This window comes from Quercus lobata, chromosome 12 (assembly GCF_001633185.2).
Source record: "Quercus lobata isolate SW786 chromosome 12, ValleyOak3.0 Primary Assembly, whole genome shotgun sequence".
NCBI classification, from domain to species: domain Eukaryota; kingdom Viridiplantae; phylum Streptophyta; class Magnoliopsida; order Fagales; family Fagaceae; genus Quercus; species Quercus lobata.
This window is the reverse complement of record NC_044915.1, coordinates 25,775,317-25,795,335: the sequence shown is the minus strand read 5'-3', so window position 1 is coordinate 25,795,335 and position 20,019 is coordinate 25,775,317. Positions and strand designations below refer to the sequence as shown.

At 33.8% G+C, this 20,019-nt stretch overlaps 1 long non-coding RNA gene and 1 pseudogene across 1 annotated transcript; both read left to right on the top strand.

Moving 5' to 3' along the window:
* Positions 1-5,239: 5,239 nt before the first annotated feature.
* Positions 5,240-19,708, top strand: LOC115970446 (annotated as a pseudogene).
* LOC115971295 lies at positions 10,066-11,346 on the top strand. The gene is made up of 3 exons (XR_004087296.1): positions 10,066-10,814; positions 10,911-10,982; positions 11,272-11,346. It is a non-coding gene; the product is annotated as an uncharacterized LOC115971295 (long non-coding RNA).
* Positions 19,709-20,019: the final 311 nt, after the last annotated feature.

Sequence of the window (20,019 nt, the reverse complement as noted above, 5' to 3'; positions counted from 1 at the left end):
TCTGGTTATTTGTAAACAGTTCTTCTATGGATAAAGCTTTTGTCACAATTTTTTGAAGTTGATGATTATAATAAGTGGTGGACAATCACTTTCACATGAAGTACTCATTACTTATTTTTTATTACTCACATACAATTGATTACTTCAACAAGTTGTGACAAAAATTATATCTTTAAAGCTTCTCATTTGTAAATTTGCTCTTTGAAAACTTTCATCAAAGAGAAATAAAGAAAAAGGCAAACGATCAGTATTATATAGTTACTAAAAAATAAGATTAGATGTTATGACATGGTTTGTGTGCAAGAGGAAGGATAATGTATTCGGTTTGTTTATTGGAAACACAATATTTTGTTTTTGGAATATTTTAGTTTATAATAGATTGATCAATTCAAAACCAAATAATAAAAATTATGAAAACCATCATTCTATAATAAATAAGTGTTTTTTTTTTCTCCTTATTAATAGGTTTTATTTCTAGGTTCATTCTATTGTTTTGTTAATTCAATAAGAATTTTATGTACACCTAAACTAATTTTAAAGAATAAAATAAAATAAGAAAACTTAAACAGAATTACAATTAAGTTCACTATTTCCTTTATTTGGCAGCTGTAAAATAGCAATTGTTTTCAAGTCATCAATATTTTTCTAGATATAAAAAGAAAAGAAGAGAAAACAAGAAAGAGAGAGAGAAGAGGAAAGGGTGAAAAATAAGAAAAAAAAAGTGGTCAAAAGAGAGAGAGAGAGAGATAGAGAATCATATAATCAATTGGAAAGAGTGTTCAAGATATGCCCACTACAAACAAGTTTGTCCTCCTCACGATTCTTCCTTGTTGCCCTGATTGAATTGATATCTTTGGGAATTGGTTCAGGAAGTGCTTTAAGTTTGGATCCAAGATGTAGATAATATTCAACATGTAGTAAGAATGAATTTCATCTTGGCTTTCTGGCGACCAAAATTGGTTCCGTCAAACCTATATTATAACTTGATCATAAAGCCTTGATTTATAATTTTAAAAGTCTACTTCAGATCCTCATTCCATTGAAATATTCTATTAAAATTGTTAGAAAAATAGGGTAAGAATAAAAAGAAGGATAAAATATAGCTTTGAGATGCATTGAATCACTTTTTTTAAAACAATATTTGCTCCTCACTCAAAAGAGAGTTTGCTATTGGGTTCCTAGTAATTGAAAGTACAACAAACCTAAAATCTACCCATAGCAATTCTAAAGATTTCCTAAATATCTTTATTATATAGACGTATCCTTATTTTATATATATATATATATATTTATATAAAATAAGAACTGAATTTGAATATATAAATAAATAATAAAGAGACATTAATAAAAAAACACCATTGAAAGATCATAACAATTGGCGAGTCACAGCTTTTAAAATACTAATAGAAAAATCAAGGGATAATTACAGTAAACTCAATTGTGGTATGACCCGTTTTCACTTTACCTATCCATGGTTTAAAACTTTACACTTTGTCCACCTGAGATAACTTCCGTTAGGAATCTGTTACCCACCTCTCTCCTTTTGCCATTAGAAAAACACTTTTTTAGGGAAAAACAAACATAACAAAAATAAAAAGCTAGGGTTTTGATTGCTTAAGAACTTTTGTAAGAATAAAGTGGAGGAATTCAAAGTGGGTTTGATTGCTTATTCAGGTGTTTTGCTAATGTGGCTAGGATTCAAAGTGGGTTTGAAGTTGGAATTGGGGTGGGTTTGCTACTGCGGTTGGGTTTCATTTGAGCTATCTCAAATGAAACTCCATGGCCGACCCTTCAAGCTGGTTTCTCTCAATCATCAACGCCACCTCAGCGGCGAGCTCCTCCTCTCCAAAAAACCTTACCAAGCCCTCACCAATCCTGAACTCTCACTCCAATCTCTAAAGCTTTCCCAGGTCGAGCCTCCATCAAACCTCCATGGCCGACCCTTCAAGCTCCCACAATAAATCTCACCGAGCCGTCTCTCTCACTCTAAACCCGAGCTCAGTCTTTCTAAGCTCTCGGCTTGAGCTCTCTCTAAACCCCTATTCTCTCATCTCTAAAACTCTCTCAAACGAACTCCATGGCCGCCTCTCTTAAGCTCACCCTCTCATAGTGATGGGTTTCATTTTCCTTCGTTCTTGCTTCATGGGTTTCATTTTTTTGTGGTTTTGGTTGTGGGTTCATCTGATTTCCTTCGTTCTCGCATTCGTCTCGGTCTCAGCCTCTGTCTCGGCGGTTTGGAGTAAATCTAGGAAGAGGGCCGGCAATGGTTTAGAGAGAATGGAGCTCGATCTCGGCCTATGTCCCAGTCTTGGCCTCTGTCTCGGCCAAAATGGATATCGATCTCGACCTTCGCCCGGTCCGTTGATGATTGCGAAATCCCTCTTCCTTTTTCTTTTTTGATCAACGATAGTGGTAGTGGGTTTGGTTACTTTGTTGGCGTAGGTTTGTTGATTGATTAGTGGGTATGGTGACTGATCAATGGGGTGGATCTTTAGTTTGGTCGGTGGGGTGGTGGTGGTTTGATTGTGTTGGTCAATGGTGGTGGGATCTGGGTTTGATTTTGGGTTTGATTGTGTTGATCTGGGTTTGATTGTGTTTTCCTGGGTTTGTTGTGATTGGTTTCTTGATTTGGGTTGGTTTGTTTACTAGGTTTATGGGTTTGATTTGCTGAGAATTTGGTGTTGATTGTGTTAGAATTTGGAGAAGAACATGAAGAATTCGAAGAACCAGTTGTAAAATGAAGAACAAGTTGAAGAACATGAAGAAATGTTTTTTAATTACAAAATTTTAATTAAGTTAGATTTAATGCTCTTCAACTTGTGTTAGATTAGATCATTTCCCATTGTAAAGAAACAAAACACCAATGATGTTCATACCTTTTTTTTGTAAAAATTGTAAACCTTAGTTTTTTGATTTGTTTTATGTTTTTTTTAGTCTAAAAATGTGTTTGTTTAATGGCAAATGAAGAGGTAGGTAACGGATTCTTAACAGAGCAAATCTCAAGTGGACAAAGTATAAATGATTGAACCACGGTAGGCAAAGTGAAAATGGGCCTAACCACATGTGGGTTTACCGTAATTATCTTAAAAATCAATTCTCACTTTAGGCATATATTTCTAGCTTAAACTATTTCAATTTATATATATATAAAAGCATGCATATCTCTTATTCCACATACTACGGGTAACTACCGGAAGAAATCTCTATAGTAGACCTTAAGGTATTGACTAGGAAACTTAATCCAAATCCTTATGAATCACGTGAAATCTAAGAAATTATGGATGACTAAGGGTGCGTTTGGATACAGCTGAAAACTGAAAACTGAAACTGAAAATTGAAAAACACTGTAGCGAAATAATTTTTAAATGTGTGAATAGTATCGTGGGACCCATTTTTAATGAAAAAGTTGCTGAAAAGTGAAATTTGTGGGTCCGTGAACAGTACACGATGTGCTGTGATTGGTCCAAAAAAATTTGAAAAGTCAAAGTTTGCGGCTACTGTTCATTGAACAGTGCATGAACAGTAGCCGCAACACCCAAAACGCGCGTGAAAAAAAAAAAAAAAAAAAAGGAAAAACGCAAACGCAGGATTGGGCAGAAAACGCCCAATCCAAACGCACTCTAAGAGTTATAGAAATAGGTGTACCAATTGCACAAGAAGTCAAAGTCTTCTATTCTTGATTGAATTAGGTGTGTCAGGCGGCAAAGCTTTTATAGAAAGCTTGTGCCTATGAGTTTCATGAATAGTGAGAGATATTTATAGAAAGATTGAAAAGTGAAATACATATTTGAAGCCGACAAGGAAAAAGAATAGTGCTTTGTGTGGCACTAAGGGAAAAAAGAAAATGTGATTTTTCTTTTGCTCAAGACATACAAGGAAGATAAATTGGAGTTTTTTCTAGAATAATTATTTGGGTGCTACAACCACATAAAGTTAAATAAAGTTCTAATCTAATTTTTAATTTTATATTTTGATTTTAAGAGAGAGAGATGGATATTATTTGGTGTGTGGCTTTGTAGGATATTAGTTTACAAAAATCAAAGTCTATAATTGATGATTTAACACATTTGCAATATCTTTTTGAAATATTTTAGGGTTTCAATTGAGTTAAGGTTCTATTGGTCTCATACTTTGAGAGTCTTAATAGAAATGAAAAAGAAAAATGAGCTAATTAAAAGGACTATAAAATTTTCAAAATATAATATGACATTGTCTCTCAGTGTTGAACTTCATCAATTTAACTAATAAATATTTATATCATTTTTTTGTGATTAATAATATGATAATTTGTAAGTCAATAGTAAAATTTGTAGTATCTTTAACGTCACTAATAAAAAAAAATGTACAATCTTAGGCCTTAGTAAAAAAATGTACAATCTTAGACCTTAGGCCTTATGCATAATTTTATAAAAATTTGAGCCTTTAACTATGGAAAGTGGGGTCTTTTTTCATAAGAAAAATTTTGTTTTATGATGGGGCCTTAGGCCTAGGCCTTGGGCCGGCCCTGAAGTGGAAGAATATATATATACTAGCCTCATCATGAGCGCTTCGCGCGTACAATGAGGCTTTCTTTTTTAGCAAAAAAAAGTATTTTTATTTTATATATATATATAATTTTTATTTTGAGAATCTAAGTTATAAGTGGAGAAAACAATTTGAAAATTAAAAGGAAAGTGGTCCTATTTTTTAGGCAATGTTTTAGTGGAAGTTAGATTTGTATTTTTACTAAATTTTCCTTTAGTTTTATCTCTATTTAAACAATGAAACTTTCTTTTTTAGCAAAAAAAAGTATTTTTATTTTATATATATAATTTTTATTTTAAGAATTTAACTTGTAAATGAAGCAATTTGAAAATTAACAAGAAAGTGGTCTTATTTTTTAGGTAATGTTTTAGTGGGAGTTAGAGTTGCATTTTGACCAGATTGTCCTTTAGTTTTGTCTCTATTTAAATATAGGGGTATAAGGATATTTTTGAACTAAAAAATGAAGAATCTAAACAGAAAAAACCCCTTAAATAGTAGTATAGACATTATATATGTGTTGATGGTGATTGTATTTTAATTTATGTGAACAAATATCTTTCTTTTTTGGGTAGAATATGTGAACAAATATCATTCGTTCAAATAAGTTCATCATATATACACGGTTACAGTATGAACAAGAGTTTTCGAACGTTTGAATTTTGTTTAAAAAAAAATAAAAAATAGCTGCAGGAGTTGATTACTGGGAAGATATTATATGGGTGCATTCTGAAACTTCTCTGAGGATTTTCTTACCAACTTTAGAATTGTGGGGTTTGAAGCTTATTGTTCTTGATGATGGGTCAATGGAGTAAGGTGTTAGTGTTGCTTCTATTCATTCAATTCTCGGTTATAGCAGCGGTTACAAACAGTTTAGACTGTAAGTTTGGTTCAATTTGATCTGTCTTTGTAGTTCAGTTATTTATTTTTCTGTTGATATGTTGGTAGACTACAATGTGTTCTTTAGATTTCTTTCTGTACTAGTTGTTAATATATAGTTGGCATCCATGGTTAGGTACTTAATTCTTCAGACCTTAAAGATTATAGGCCAATATCTGTGTTGGGTTTCTTATTCTAATTCCTTTCCTTCTTAATCAAACACTTTTATCTTCTCTTTTTTTTGAGTTGCATTTATAATGTTTAGGAGAACAAAACCGAGTTGCATTTATAATGTTTAGGAGAACAAAACCACCTATCCGCTTGACCATTGACAACAATTTGATCAATTGGAGACGAATTTTCCATTTCTAATTTTGTGTGTGTTAATCTCAGGATTATAACATCATTAGACATAAAACTTAGGATCTTCAATTTTTAATTTTTAATTTTAATTTTTTTAGTTTAGCTAAGCAGGTGCTAAAGTACTTGAGAAGCATTTGAAGGTGCCCTAAAGTTGTTTTTAGCTTTTTAAGGTTAAAGCTAACTTTCCAAGCTTTAAAGCTCTACAATTCATTATTCATGTTTTATAATCCAGAAATTAAAAATACCATTCATTGTTATTTGTCAAGACTCAAAACACTAAAGCTCTACTTCTTACAGTAATACTAAACAAACACTTAGCTTTAAAGTTGTTTTCAGCTTTAAGGGCCCTTATACTCTTTAGTAAAATCATAAGATGTTTATCAATTTCTACTAAGAAAAAAAATATTTTTAATTAATCACAAACAATTTTTTTTTATTTTAATTAAAGTACTTTTTTGATAATACGAAGACACACTCTAGAGTCTATATGAATTTTCTTTTTAGAGGGGTTGAAATTCATAAGTGTTTTTAACGGATTAAAGCTCTTTTAAATGAAAGGGCTAAATGTTTGGTGATTTTACTAAAGAGCTTTAAAGGGTGCTTAAAGTTTAAAACAATTTTAAGGTTAAAGTTGAAGTTTGGAGTTTCAGGGGGAAAAAAAAAACTATTTCATAATAATTAAATATTATTCTAATATTGAAAAAGAAAAAAAAAAACTTTTAAAACTCCATGTTATTTCCTACAACAATATCAAAGTACTAACATGAGTAATAAGTGGGTTCTAGCTAAATAGCTGAAAAGTCTCTTGTGTTTTGAAAATAGGAATTTTCCCATTACCCATTTATAGTTTTATACTATTATAAAAGGCACCAGCTGATGATTGGAAGTGTATAAAATGTTTTCAACATATTGTAATGTAAAAAGAAGCGGTAGAGTCTAAACCCCAAACCCCATTGGTGTCTATCTCTCCTCCTCCTAAGAAATCTCATTCAATTCAAATGAATTGCTAGGTTTCCCACACAATGAAAACCTACATTTACATGAGTGTTCCTTTCTACCACAGTCAATTCCAAGTTCCAACACACAACCATTTTATATTTCAAAAATTTCCATCTTTAATTTAACTAGTCGCAAACCTGTGCGATGCACGGGATAATTTTAAATCAAATGTTAACACGTTCAGATTTAAATATCTCTCTAATTTCAATTATTGAAAGCTAAATTAACTTTGATATAAGATGAAACATATAATATTATGAAGTAATATTAAAAATGAGATAAATACGGATATTATGAAGTAATATATTACAATAATCATAATATGCTTTTACATTTGGTTTAATAAGTATTACAAAAGAACATCGCACGAGAATGCTACTAATTTTTTAAATTAAAAATAAATAAAAATTATATCCATAATAGAAGGACATAAAATATCATTATTGTCCCAAAAGATGACATATAGATCACAGTTTTAAGCTGAAACTTCTCCCAACAATTTTTAATTTGCACATAAGTCCCAATACCATGTATTTTTGCTATACTTTTTTTTTTTTTTTTTAATTTCATTTATTTCATGACTTCCACTAAATATTCATTGTATTCATAATATTTAAAAAATGTTGAAGTAGAGCTATATCCTCAAATAACTAAATAAAAGAATTTAATTCCTCTCTGTATCAATTTAAAACCAAATTGTGCATAAAAGCAAAAAAATTTCCTTTGTTCCAATGTCTTTAGTACCAAAATCACAAATCCATTAAAACCAAATTGTGCATAGAAAATCTTAGAGATTGAAAGACAACTTTAAAATTTTTTTTTGGTAACAAAAGCAAATCAGATCCTGAGTCATAATTCTAACATCAAATTGATTGAAAGCAAGCATAAATGCAGAACAACCATAGACTACCACTAAACAAATTCAAACCCATAGCTTAGTTTCCACACAAAAAAAATCAAATTGATTATCGTCAAAACATAGTACTAAACTCAGTTATAGAGTTCCAAACCCAAACTCAATCAATTACAGATACAAAGAGAAATGCAGCTAAAACTACAATTTAATCAACCCTAGAATACAAAAAGGAAATCAATGAAGTTGGGGTAAAAAATCTCAGAAAGGCTAAGAAAAAATGCTAAACTAAAAGCTAAGAAATCCAAACTAAACAAATACCATACCTTTAACCCTACTGTAAAATCTAAAATTTACTAAAATTAACAACAATTTATAGCATAATAACATATTACCAGTAAATTTTATTTATTTCAATCAACCTAAACAAATAAAGACCAATAAAATTATGGTATATAACACCAATAACCTAGAGGCTAGAGGCCAGAGGTTAGTTCGTGTTTTATGTTTTTCAGGGAAAAGATGGAGAGGTTGAGAAAGAGTTGAAGAAGAAGCAGATATCTTCGATTTTGCACGGATTCAACATTAATCAAAACCAATTATCCAAATACCTAAATTAAAGATAATCAAACCAAATCCAAATACCTAAATCTAAGATAACAAAAATTAAAATACCTGCACTGGTAGCGGCTTTGGCGGTATATGACGGTGATGGGAGGCTGGCACTTTTTGCCAAAATACAAATTTGATATATAATAAATGGCATAAGGATAAGGAAAATGAAAAATAAAAATGTTTTTATGTTAAAAGTAGAAAAACAATTTTAAAATAGCCCTAAATCCTAATCACAAAACTTTAACTCCAAAAACTCCCAAAAGATCAAAGCAGATTTCTCAAAACTCCAGGACATTATCACCTGCAAAATTAATCTTATAAACTCTATAGCAAATGAGACTCTAATGCTGAAACAGGGTGCAACTGCTTCTATTTCTAATATTCCTTGTTTTCTCCATTAGAGAACAGGGTTACTATAAGTCTATAAATGAATCTGGTAAGTGGTGTAATGAAGGATCATACTTTAGAGATAGATGATGGCCATGAGTCTCTCTTAAAATGGGTGGGCAGATTATAATAACTTTGTCATGAATCATGATACCCATTGAGAAAGCATCAAACAGGGGCCAAAAACATCCTTTCACAGACCTTTTCTTTTAAAGGGATAGGTAATAGGTCATACATACAAAACCAATGGATTTGTGGCAAACTATGACAAAATAAAGCTTCAAGACCCCACGATTTATAAAATACTAAGTTCAAAAAGTAAATTCCCACAGCCATGAACTATATATTATTCTAAAGATCTGCAATGGCACCTTGTCCCTATTTAATGGCGCTAACCTTGGCTTTGCATGCTAACCCACCATTCAACTAACCCATAAAAACAACTACGATAAAAAACTCACAACCTAAATTTAATACCAAGACTTAAAAAAAAAAAAAAAGCCTAACAGAAGTAGCATTAACAATACCCAAGAACAATATTAGCAAAAACCTAACAAAAGCAGCACTAACAATACCCAACAACAGTACCAGCAAAAGAAACTGAATAGAAAATATTACTAACACAACAACAGTAATTCAATATAGGAATCAACAAAAAGAGGCAAAGCCAACGAAAATTAATAAAACAAATATTTAGAAAGATAAAGAGGGAGGAATAAATTGGATACGCATGATCTTAAGACCTGCGAGAATTGAGAGAGGTAGAAAGAACGGCTAAGAGAGTAAAAGAAGAAGGGTTAATTGAGAACCGAGAGAGATTTATCCGTAAGAGAAGAAGAACAGTTTGCAGAGAGGCCACACCGTTTCAATCTCTTCTACCCAAAAAAAATCCTAAACAAAATCAAATCTAACAGAAATAGCAAAAACAAAATCAATTCTAACCCAAAGACCTTAGTTCAAACAAAATCTAACCCAAATTCAGTTTTTATTACTAGATTTCTTCATGGTTTAGGGGTTTTGAGAATTGAGAGAGGCAGAGGCTAGAGAGAACAGCAAAAAGAGAGAATAACAGCAAAAGAGAGAAAGCATAAAAAACCTAAAATAAAAAAGAAAAATAAATTAGTGGTAGACTTGGGTTCCGGTTTATAAAACCTAAAATAGAAAAGGAAAATAAAATAGTGGTAGAATTGGGTTTCGGTTTTAAAAAGGTTTTATTATTATTATTTTTTTTTTAATATTGTGCTGATGTAGAAAATTGTGGAAACTTCAAAAGCTTCAGTTATATATATATATATATATATATAGTTATATAGATGATTTCTCTAACTCCCGCCAAAACCTCTTTCAACTATTCCACGAATCTAGCAAAGAACATAGCAAAATTGTGATTTTTTTTTTCCACCCCATCTTGATCCAATTGTTGTGAATTTACTAACTAGAGGCTAGAGCTGTGATAAGCTGGACTATGTGAATTGAATTGAAAATTGTATCATGTGAGGTGTATGGTGACTCCCAAATTGGTTGTCTACTAGGTCGAATTAGGTTATTTAAGTGATTATAAGGAGTCTAATTGTAACTCGACTAGTTCTTTTGGAATATAGAAAAGACATGACTAGCGTTTCCATTTACTCAGGTCCTGACAAATGGTATCAACCGTTAAATTTATCATAACAGGATCATCTACAAGAACACACAAATACAATATGGAAATAAAGCAATAAAACAAAGACATACAAATTAAGTGGCTTGGCAATGAATCGTTAGCAATCCAGAGCTGAATGATTCTGTTCTCTCTTCTGTCCAGTCTCTCATCTCATAGATATGAATATCCGTAACAAGAACATTTATATTTAAGGGTGACTAAGCTTTCTCAGCTAAAAATAGAAAAACGTATTAGTATTTTTTGAGCTTTCCAAAACACAAAACAAATAGGAATACATGCCACACATATGTTTCCACAATGACAAAAGGGTAAGTTTTTGTAAGGTGCTTTATATTATTATTAGGATCCTAGTATTTTTTGTACTCAATTTTGGTGACTGAATGATTAGATTTTCATTTCTTTTTCTGATGCATTTACTGCTTTACGGTCTCTCAAGGCTAACTGGACGAACGTTCCTTCCAATTGGGTGGGTTCTGATCCCTGTGGTGGCCTTTGGGTAGGAATTGAGTGCATCAATTCACGTGTGACCTCCATGTATGTTCTTTGGCCTGTTTTCACCAATTAATGCTTTTGGAAGGAAGGTTGCTCATTCTTTAAATTTGTTATTAACCTGACTCCTTTCACTTTCAGAATATTATCAAACATGAATTTGACGGGTCAGCTATCAGGAGATATCGGGTCATTTTCTGAGTTACAGAATTTGTAGGTGTTCTAAATTCTAATTGCACTTAACCTCTGCTACTGTCATGGGAACCCATTTAGAGCTAATTTTACTTTTAGTCTACAGTGCTCATATAGATTAAGCCTCAGTGTGCAATATGTTCAATACATGCTTCCAATTCCAAGGCGTGCTCTTTTATCTTTAAGACTTCAGTCTTAGCAACTAACCATTTCGGGGTTACTATCATAAAAATAGTGAATAAGAATATGTATTTCATTTGCATGTTCAAGTGAATCAAATTCAAGAGCGCCATCATTATATGTTATATAGGGATCTATCTTTCAACACGTACATGACAGGAACACTTCCACAAGAAATTGGGAGATTGAAGAAGCTAGAAATCTTGTAAGGAAATACTGATTGGTTTCAGAGAATCTGATAGTGTAGTTAGAATTCTTGTCATTAACATTTGGTCTTTTTATATGCACGCCAGAAACTTGATGGGTTGCAGTTTCACTGGCCCTATTCCAAGCACAATAGGTTCTTTACAGCAGCTAACCACTATGTAAGGCTTTCTGAGTTTGCAATTCTGTCATTGTTTTGCTGTAATGGCCAATACACGTGAAATTCCTTATGTATGCTTGTGTTTTGGATGAGGCTGTTCAATATTTGATTTAGTATCTTTTCTTTTACATTCTTACTTTCTAATAATTTAAGTGCAGATTTATGTCTGCTCTGATAGACACTGATTTCTGGTTCTCTTCATTGCAGATCTTTGAATTCTAATAAATTCATTGGACAAATTCCAAATTCCATTGGCAATCTGTCCAAACTTTACTATTTGGACCTTACTTAAAACCTGCTTGAAGGATCCATCCCAGTCTCTGATGGGAATGGGACTAAATCTGGTCTTGATAAGCTACTTCAAACGAAGCACTTGTATGTTAAGGCTCATTGTGATTTTGAGCTGATTAAATCTTCTTTGCACTATTGCTTTGTTTTATCAATTAATATCCATCTAAGATTCTTTCATTATCTACAGTCATCTTGGAAACAATAAGCTGTCGGGCACAATTCCACCTAAACTTTTCAACCCAAATATGACTCTCATACATGTGTAAGTTTTGTGAACTGTCTGCTGTCATTAATTTGTGATTATATCTTTTGTGGCTGAAAAAGATCTATCCATTGTTTGTCTACTATGGTCTGACTAGTGGAGAAAATGGGTGGCCAGCTTTTGAAATAACCACATATGGGAAATGTATGTTCTTAATGCCCTTTTTCTCATGGGTATTGCCTCTGCACTATATTTTGCTCTAATGTAGAATACCGGAATAAATGTCTTTGCCATGGAAATTAAGGAATACAACTTCTCAATTTGGATATCCCAAATTCCCAATAATTATATGAGCACTGTCACTTGAGACATTAATTTCTACCTGCTACTGATTTTTTTGGGCAGGCTTTTTGACAGCAATAATTTAACTGGTAGCATCCCTTCCACACTTGGACTGGTGCAGACTTTGCAGATGGTGTAAGAAGCTCTGTCATTTAATAGAATTCATAGTTGAGATTATGCTAGCTGTGAACTTCTATCAAGTTTTGAGTACTGAATATATTGTTTTGGCTACAGATGCTTTGATCGGAATTCATTAAATGGGCTACCTTCAAATCTCAATAGTCTTACAAATGTTATCGAGCTGTAAGAAAAAAAGATAGATATGATGATCAAAGCTTTTAAACTTGTTTTTGAGAAGTTTTTCACTTAACTAAGAGAGGCTTACAATAATTTGCTTCCAGGTCCTTGTCCAACAACAACCTGAGTGGCCCTATGGCCAACCTTACTGGCATGAACTCCCTCAGCTATTTGTAAGTAGTGATAATTGTAGTGACTGAATTCACTGGTGTGGTGGCAAGTAGGCATGGTTAGACTATTATAAAAGATTATCGGTTAAACATTCTTTTAATAAAAGATCCAGTTAAATGTTCTTTCTTCTTTAAAACAGATATAAATCATGGTCTCATATCTATTATGATAAATCTAATAGTTTGTGATCAATTCTCATTCTGTCTGAAATGTATTTTTTAGGGATATGAGCAACAATAGATTCACTGTTTCTGATGTTCCTCCTTGGATTGCTTCCTTACCGTTATTGACAACATTGTATGATCCTCCTCCATAGTTCTCTGTGTGTGTGCGTGTGAATCCAATATAAAATTTTGTCAAGCTACATGGAGGTTGAAGTACTCAATATTAATAAACATATTAATCTTGAATGGCAGAATGATGGAAAATACACAACTTCAAGGACAAGTTCCAGTTCACCTATTCAGCCTTCCTGATTTAAAGAAAGTGTGAGTATCAGCTTGATCTCAAGTAGCACCACATTCAGTGTCATTGTCATTGAGAGTTAAGAAAATCCAAACTGAACAAACATGTGTAACCTATTTGAACACAAAAAAGTCTACATATTATCCTCACAGAATGACAATGATGATTAAAAGGTGTATGTTCTGGCATGTGTGAACAGGGTACTAAGGAACAACCGTTTCAATGGCATCTTGGATATCAGGACCACAAATAGCAACCAATTGCAACTTATAGATTTGCGGAACAATTCCATAAGTAATGTTGCACAAATTCCTGGAGGAAACATTACATTATTGTAAGTAGTAATCTTTAATTATTTGGTTATTGCGTCTTCTTCTTTTTTAACTGTGTTGAAGAAGTGCAAGCTGTTTGATTACTTGTTAGAAGTTAACTTGGCAAACAATGTACTTCTTATCTATTATCTTTATTTCTTGTAATTATCTACAACATTTTGCAGACTTGAAGGTAACACAGTATGTGACAAAACAGATCAAGTGACAAAGAGTTACTGCACGGCTTCCACCCCAAATTCCTCATCTTTTACACCACAAATTAACTGTATGCAAATTTCCTGCAATTCGGATCAGGTTGCCAGCCCAAACTGTAAATGTGCGTATCCATACAAGGGCACAAAAATCTTCAGAGGTCTTGCTTCCTTTGACTTGGAAAACACAACTTTCTATGCAGAACTTGAGAAGTCTCTCATGAAAACTCTTCAGTCCTCTGCACTTCCTGTGGATTCAGTTTCTCTAAGTAATCCCACTGTGGATTTATCTGGAAACATTGAACTGAGCCTTGATGTTTTCCCATCTGGTCAGGAATGTTTCAATCAAACAGCAATTACAATGGTTGGATTTGCACTTAACAACCTGTCTTTCTACCTCCACCAAGTTTTGGACCCTTCTATCTTATGGCCTTTACGTATGGGAATTGTGTGGCAGGTAGCTCTGAATTTCACGCTGAATTGGAAAGTAATAGTTATTATGTTTTCTCTATGTTATTTGGATGCTATTGCAATTTTATCATGATGCATACTCCCTCTCTCTCTCTCTTATCATTGAGGTACGTATAGCATTGAACAAATCAAGCACAAGCAGTGGCATTATAATTGGAGTAGCAGTCGGTGGGTCTATCCTTTTGTTATTGGTAGTGCTTGTAGTAGTTTATGCTTTCCACCAAAAAAAATAGCAGAAAGAGCTAGTGAACAGAACAATCCTTTTGGTAAGATGGCTATAATGTAGACCTAGCACTTTCTAGTTAATCATATGGAATTTATAGGGACTTATTATTGCATTCATGTCACGAAAATGCAGCACATTGGGATCAAAATATGGGAAATGGTAGTGCTCCTCAGTCACAAGCAGCCAAGTGGTTCTCTTTTGAAGAGCTCAAGAAATACACCAACAATTTTTCAAAAGCAAATAGTATTGGATCTGAGGGTTATGGGAAGGTTAATTTCTATGTAGCACGGGTGCGTTTCGGGACTCGGGTGCGGGTGCGGGTGCGGGACTCGGCAATTTTTGAAAAAGGTGGGTGCGGGTGCGGCAGGACTTGGCGATTAAAAAATTATTAAAAATATTTTTACAATATATGTTTAATATATTGCTAAGCATACTTTTTCACATTATATAAACAAATACCAAATTTAAGAGTAATAGTAGATAATAACTAAAACATGATGTTCATAAATTAAATACAATCCACAAGATTGAAACTAAAACATTCCATGATGTTTGGAAATTAGAATACAACTCATAAGTTTGAAACTAAAACAAAATAAAAGATAATCAACAAGACAATCAAATACAAAGATCATCATCCTCAAGATCAATAACTTCACTTCGAACTTCACTTTCACTAGTAGTAGCACTAGTGTTAACATTCTCAATAACTATGGCCTCCAACTTTGGCTCATCAAGTGTAAGAGCTGCATTCTCAAGAATTCCAGCTCCTCCATGCATGTCGCTCTCATTCCAAGAGTCTCCTGCAATATTCCACATCTTTGTTGCTGTATGTATGTACTCTTCATTGCGCCTCGACAAGAGTCGAAGATTAGAATGCACATATACCAAATCCTTAACGCGTGCAGGAGCCATTTTGTTTCTTTTTAAGGAATGAATGAATTTGTATGTGCTCCAATTTCTCTCAGCACATGAGGATGAGCAAGATTGTCTAAGAAGTTTAAGGGCAAGGGTTTGAAGAGTTGGAAATGCGGAGCCATGGTATTGCCACCAAACCAAAGGTAGTAAGGTCCACCTATCTGTCAAGGCACTTGGGGAAGGAAACCTCCCTCCTGAAAATTTAGCAAACTCAAACTTCACCACCGTTAAGTCATTCTCATCTTCAAAGTATCGCTCCAAACACTTGCTTCTTTCCATAGAAATTTCATGATCCCGATGTGGAGGGATGCATTTTGGATTCTCCGAAAGCCATTCAATGGAGTAATACCTAGTTAAAGATTAAAAAACAAATATAGATGAAACATGTGTTTTACTAAAAGGGTGAACTAGGGAAAATAGATAATAAATGTACTTACTTAGGATTTAAGGAATGAGCCAAGCAATGTAGTGGTGTACAATTTTTAGTCCATTGATCAATGAGTATATCATACACCACACCCCAAAATGAGCTATATTGATCATCTTCCAAGCCTTCATGCCGATATATTACTGTCTTCACCTTCTCTATCATTGAATCCCACATCTCATACACAAGATGAAGACAAGACTTATCTGTGTCGGCTATTCATAGCATATCATAAATGGGTGCTGTGAATTCAAGGATATAATCAATATTATCCCACCAAAGATCACTTAGAATCATATCTTTCACCTTTTGAGCTTTTCCAACATCATCCTCCCTATAAGAAGCCCATTGGTCACTAATAGCCATGGCTTGAAAGCATCTTTTTATCAACTTCAATCTTTTCAACATTACAACCACCGAAACAAATCTAGTATTAGCAACTTGGAGCAATTTTAATGGACAAAATTCATTAAACATTGCCAATCTCATTGAATGGTTCATGATAAAAACACGTATGAAGGATGCATCATCAGCAACATGTATAATCCAACTACATTCCTCATATGTAACTTCATTCTTTTCAGTGTTTTTTGCTGCACAAATATTCTTCAAAGCTAGATTGAGAGTGTGGACAACACAAGGTGTCCAAAATATTTTAGGATACTCACCCTCAATAAGAGCTCCAGCAGACTTCATCACATTAGCATTATCAGTGATGACTTGGACAACTTTTTCTTGTCCAATCTCTTTTATAGCATCCTTTAACACCCTAGCAATGTAATGCTTGTCTTTGAACTCACTTGACCCATCAATTGCCTTTATAAACACTGGACCCCCATCTGATACAGCCATAATATTAATAAGAGGCCTCCTTTGTGGATCTGACCATCCATCAGAAACTATACTTACACCATTTTCAAGCCAAGAGTTCTTAATTGGTTTCAAAAGTCTTTCAACATGAGCTCTTTCTTTTTGCAAAAGTGTTGTTCTCAAGGCATTGTATCCAGGAGGAAGATAACCCGAAATGCTATGAGTAGCAGCAAATGCATAGGAACTACGATAATGTGGGTTCCTTGCAAAGTTAAACAGAAGCCCACCGGTGAAAAACATCCTAGCAATTCTGCTATCCAAATCATGTCTAGCATTATTCTAGAATGCTTTCTCCAAAGTAATATTCATAGTCACCTTCCTCCTCTTAGCATCAACCGGATTTGTACTATGACTACTATCACTCCCTTCCTGTCTCCGAAATGGGGAAATAGGTACCCCATGGCCAGGGGGAGGTGGGGGTAAGGGAATTTGACTTCTCTGTTCTTTCTCTAACTTATTATTCTCAACTTGATCATGCATTCGCTGCATTTCCAACCTATGGCTCTTTGACACCTTAACGCATGCTCTAATACCTTTGCCAGAAATTTGTAATAAATGAGCCTTAACCCTAGAATAGGATCCCATAAAAACTATATCACAATAGTTGCACTTAAAGCACTTAAAGTATGTGTTTCCACCAAATTTAACAGATGCACCAGCTAGTTTTTCTACTTTAGTCACATACTGCCAAAGAGGAGATTCATCATTTGACACTTCTTGTGAACTTTCTGTGCTATTAACTTCGTCCATTGCAAATTCAATAGATTCAATTTAACCTACAAATAATAACTATTAACTAAATAAATTAATGATAAATCAAACCAAGTTCACAACAAAAAAACATAGAACCCTTTAACTCACACAAATCATAGGTTAACAAAACCCTTTAACTCCTACAAGAACCGAAAAAACAAGCAAAAAAACACAGCAAGCAGTCAAGCACACAAATTTTCAGATTCACAAATTCATTTCTAAGCAGTTTGAAAGAGAGAAATCGTAAAAAATAAAGAGTAAAAATTCAAGAAAAGAGAAGAGGGAGCAAACCTGAAGGCTGAAGCAGAGCACAGAGTCGCACAAAGAAGGGAGATGAGGGACGGAGTGAGAAAGGGTGTTTGCACTGTTTGGAGTTTTGGACGAAGTGTGAGGGTCTGAGAGTGTCTTAGGTATTTAGGTTAAGTCCAAACGGTGCGTTCTGCACCTTTTTTTTTTTTTTTTTTGAATTTCGGCCGTTTTGGCTTGAACCGGCCATTTCAGTGGTTTCGGCCGATACGGCCCGAGTCGGCCCGATTTGAGCCACGTCAACGCGAGTCGGGAACAACCACGTGGCACAACGCGGCACGAACGCGCGGTCTGCGGCGTCCCTCTCGCGTCGCCGCGTCCTGCCGCGTTGGACGCGGGTGCGCTGGGTTCGGAGCTGCGTCCGTGCATCCCAGGTTAATTTTGATAGTCTTTTATCATTATTATTTATTATTTTACAAGACTCATTGGATGCATGTGTAACTTATCGATATAAATAAAATGATTACTCAAAAGTCAAAACGAATTTGAACTTTTATTCTTTAAAGAAAATTGTACTTAAAGCTAACTTCTCAGCCTTCTTAGAATATTCATGGATTATTTCAAGTGATAACCAAATGTCTATTTGTGAATATTTGTACAGGTTTATCAGGGAACTCTTCCCACTGGGCAACTGATTGCCATCAAACGAGCTCAAAGTGATTCTATGCAAGGTGGGCTTGAGTTCAAAACTGAAATTGAACTTCTATCACGGGTCCATCACAAGAATCTTGTCAGCCTTCTGGGGTTTTGTTTTGAGCAAGGTGAACAAATGTTGGTGTATGAGTATATTCCAAATGGTACTCTAATGGGTAGTGTTTCAGGTACTTTTATCAGTTCTACACATTCTCCACTTGATATAAATTCTGGCAACAATTGAATATCATTGCATACTTTGTAAATAACCATATGGAAAATTTTCAGTTTATTTATTTTTAATATTTTTAACCATTGAGGAATTAATTTGGGCAACATAATAACTTGTATTCAACTATGAAATCAATGATGAACTTTGTACTAGAATATGAACATATAATCTTTATATAGTTCCAATAATGTGCCTCCAACCAGAGACATTTGAGAAGAATTTTGTGTCTATATTAACATCATTTGATGCTTTTCTGGCCTTATCTTTTTGAAAAAAATGAAAGTGGCTATTTTAATTACCCTGACATCTTTGGCTAGAAAATATAAACTTGGTAGAGACTCCTGATATAATTCAGTTGAAGATTTATCAAGTTGAGTTTGGGGGTTCAGTCTCCAAAACCTCCTTTGTGACATGTCCTGTCTACCTTGAAGTCCCATGTTCCAATTTCAGTGTACACCACTCCTTTAACAACCCAACTTGGGGACAACTTTGTTAATCATGACATATGTAGTACCTATTAACTTTCCTTCAAATTTTTTTCAAGTAAGAACACAATCATTTGCCTTTTATTTGATAACATGCATATTGTATTTGTAGGGAAGTCAGGAATCAGGTTGGATTGGATGGGCAGACTTAAAGTAACCCTTGGTACGGCCAGGGGCTTGGTCTATCTGCATGAACATGCAAATCCTCCCATCATACATAGGGACATCAAATCAAACAACATCCTACTGGATGAAAGTTTTAATGCAAAAGTTGCCGATTTTGGTCTCTCCACGTCTAAGTTTGATAGTGAAAGGAATTCTGTCACCACTCAAGTTAAAGGAACATTGGCCAGTATATAATCCTGTCATGCATGCTGACTGCTAGCCTTCTAGGAATGCCCCTATGCATGCTAGCAAATGCAAGCATTTATGCACCCACACATACGCGTACTCTTTTTACTGCCAGAACCACCATGTCATTGTTGGGAAAGAGATGTGTAATTTATGATTTTAAGTCCCCATAATAGGGGATAGGACCTCGTCCCATTTAGATTTTCCAATTCTCTTCATTTTTAAGGTGACTACTATCTATCTATCTATCTATCCATCTATATATATATATATATATATATATAATTTTATTTTATTATTTTATCCATAGTATCTGTGTAGAAAATTTTTAAAACATTGCATCAGATTTTAACATGGAGAATGGGTTTTTTGTTGTTTTTTTAGGGCTACTTGGATCCTAAATATTACATGACCCAACAGTTGACTAAGAAGAGTATCGTCTGGCAAAGAGCTGGAACAATTTTTGAAATGAATTATCTTTTTTGGTTTGTGATAATGAGTAAGCCAGTTGTTTAAAATGAAAGAACCAAGGAATTTACGATGGCTTGTAA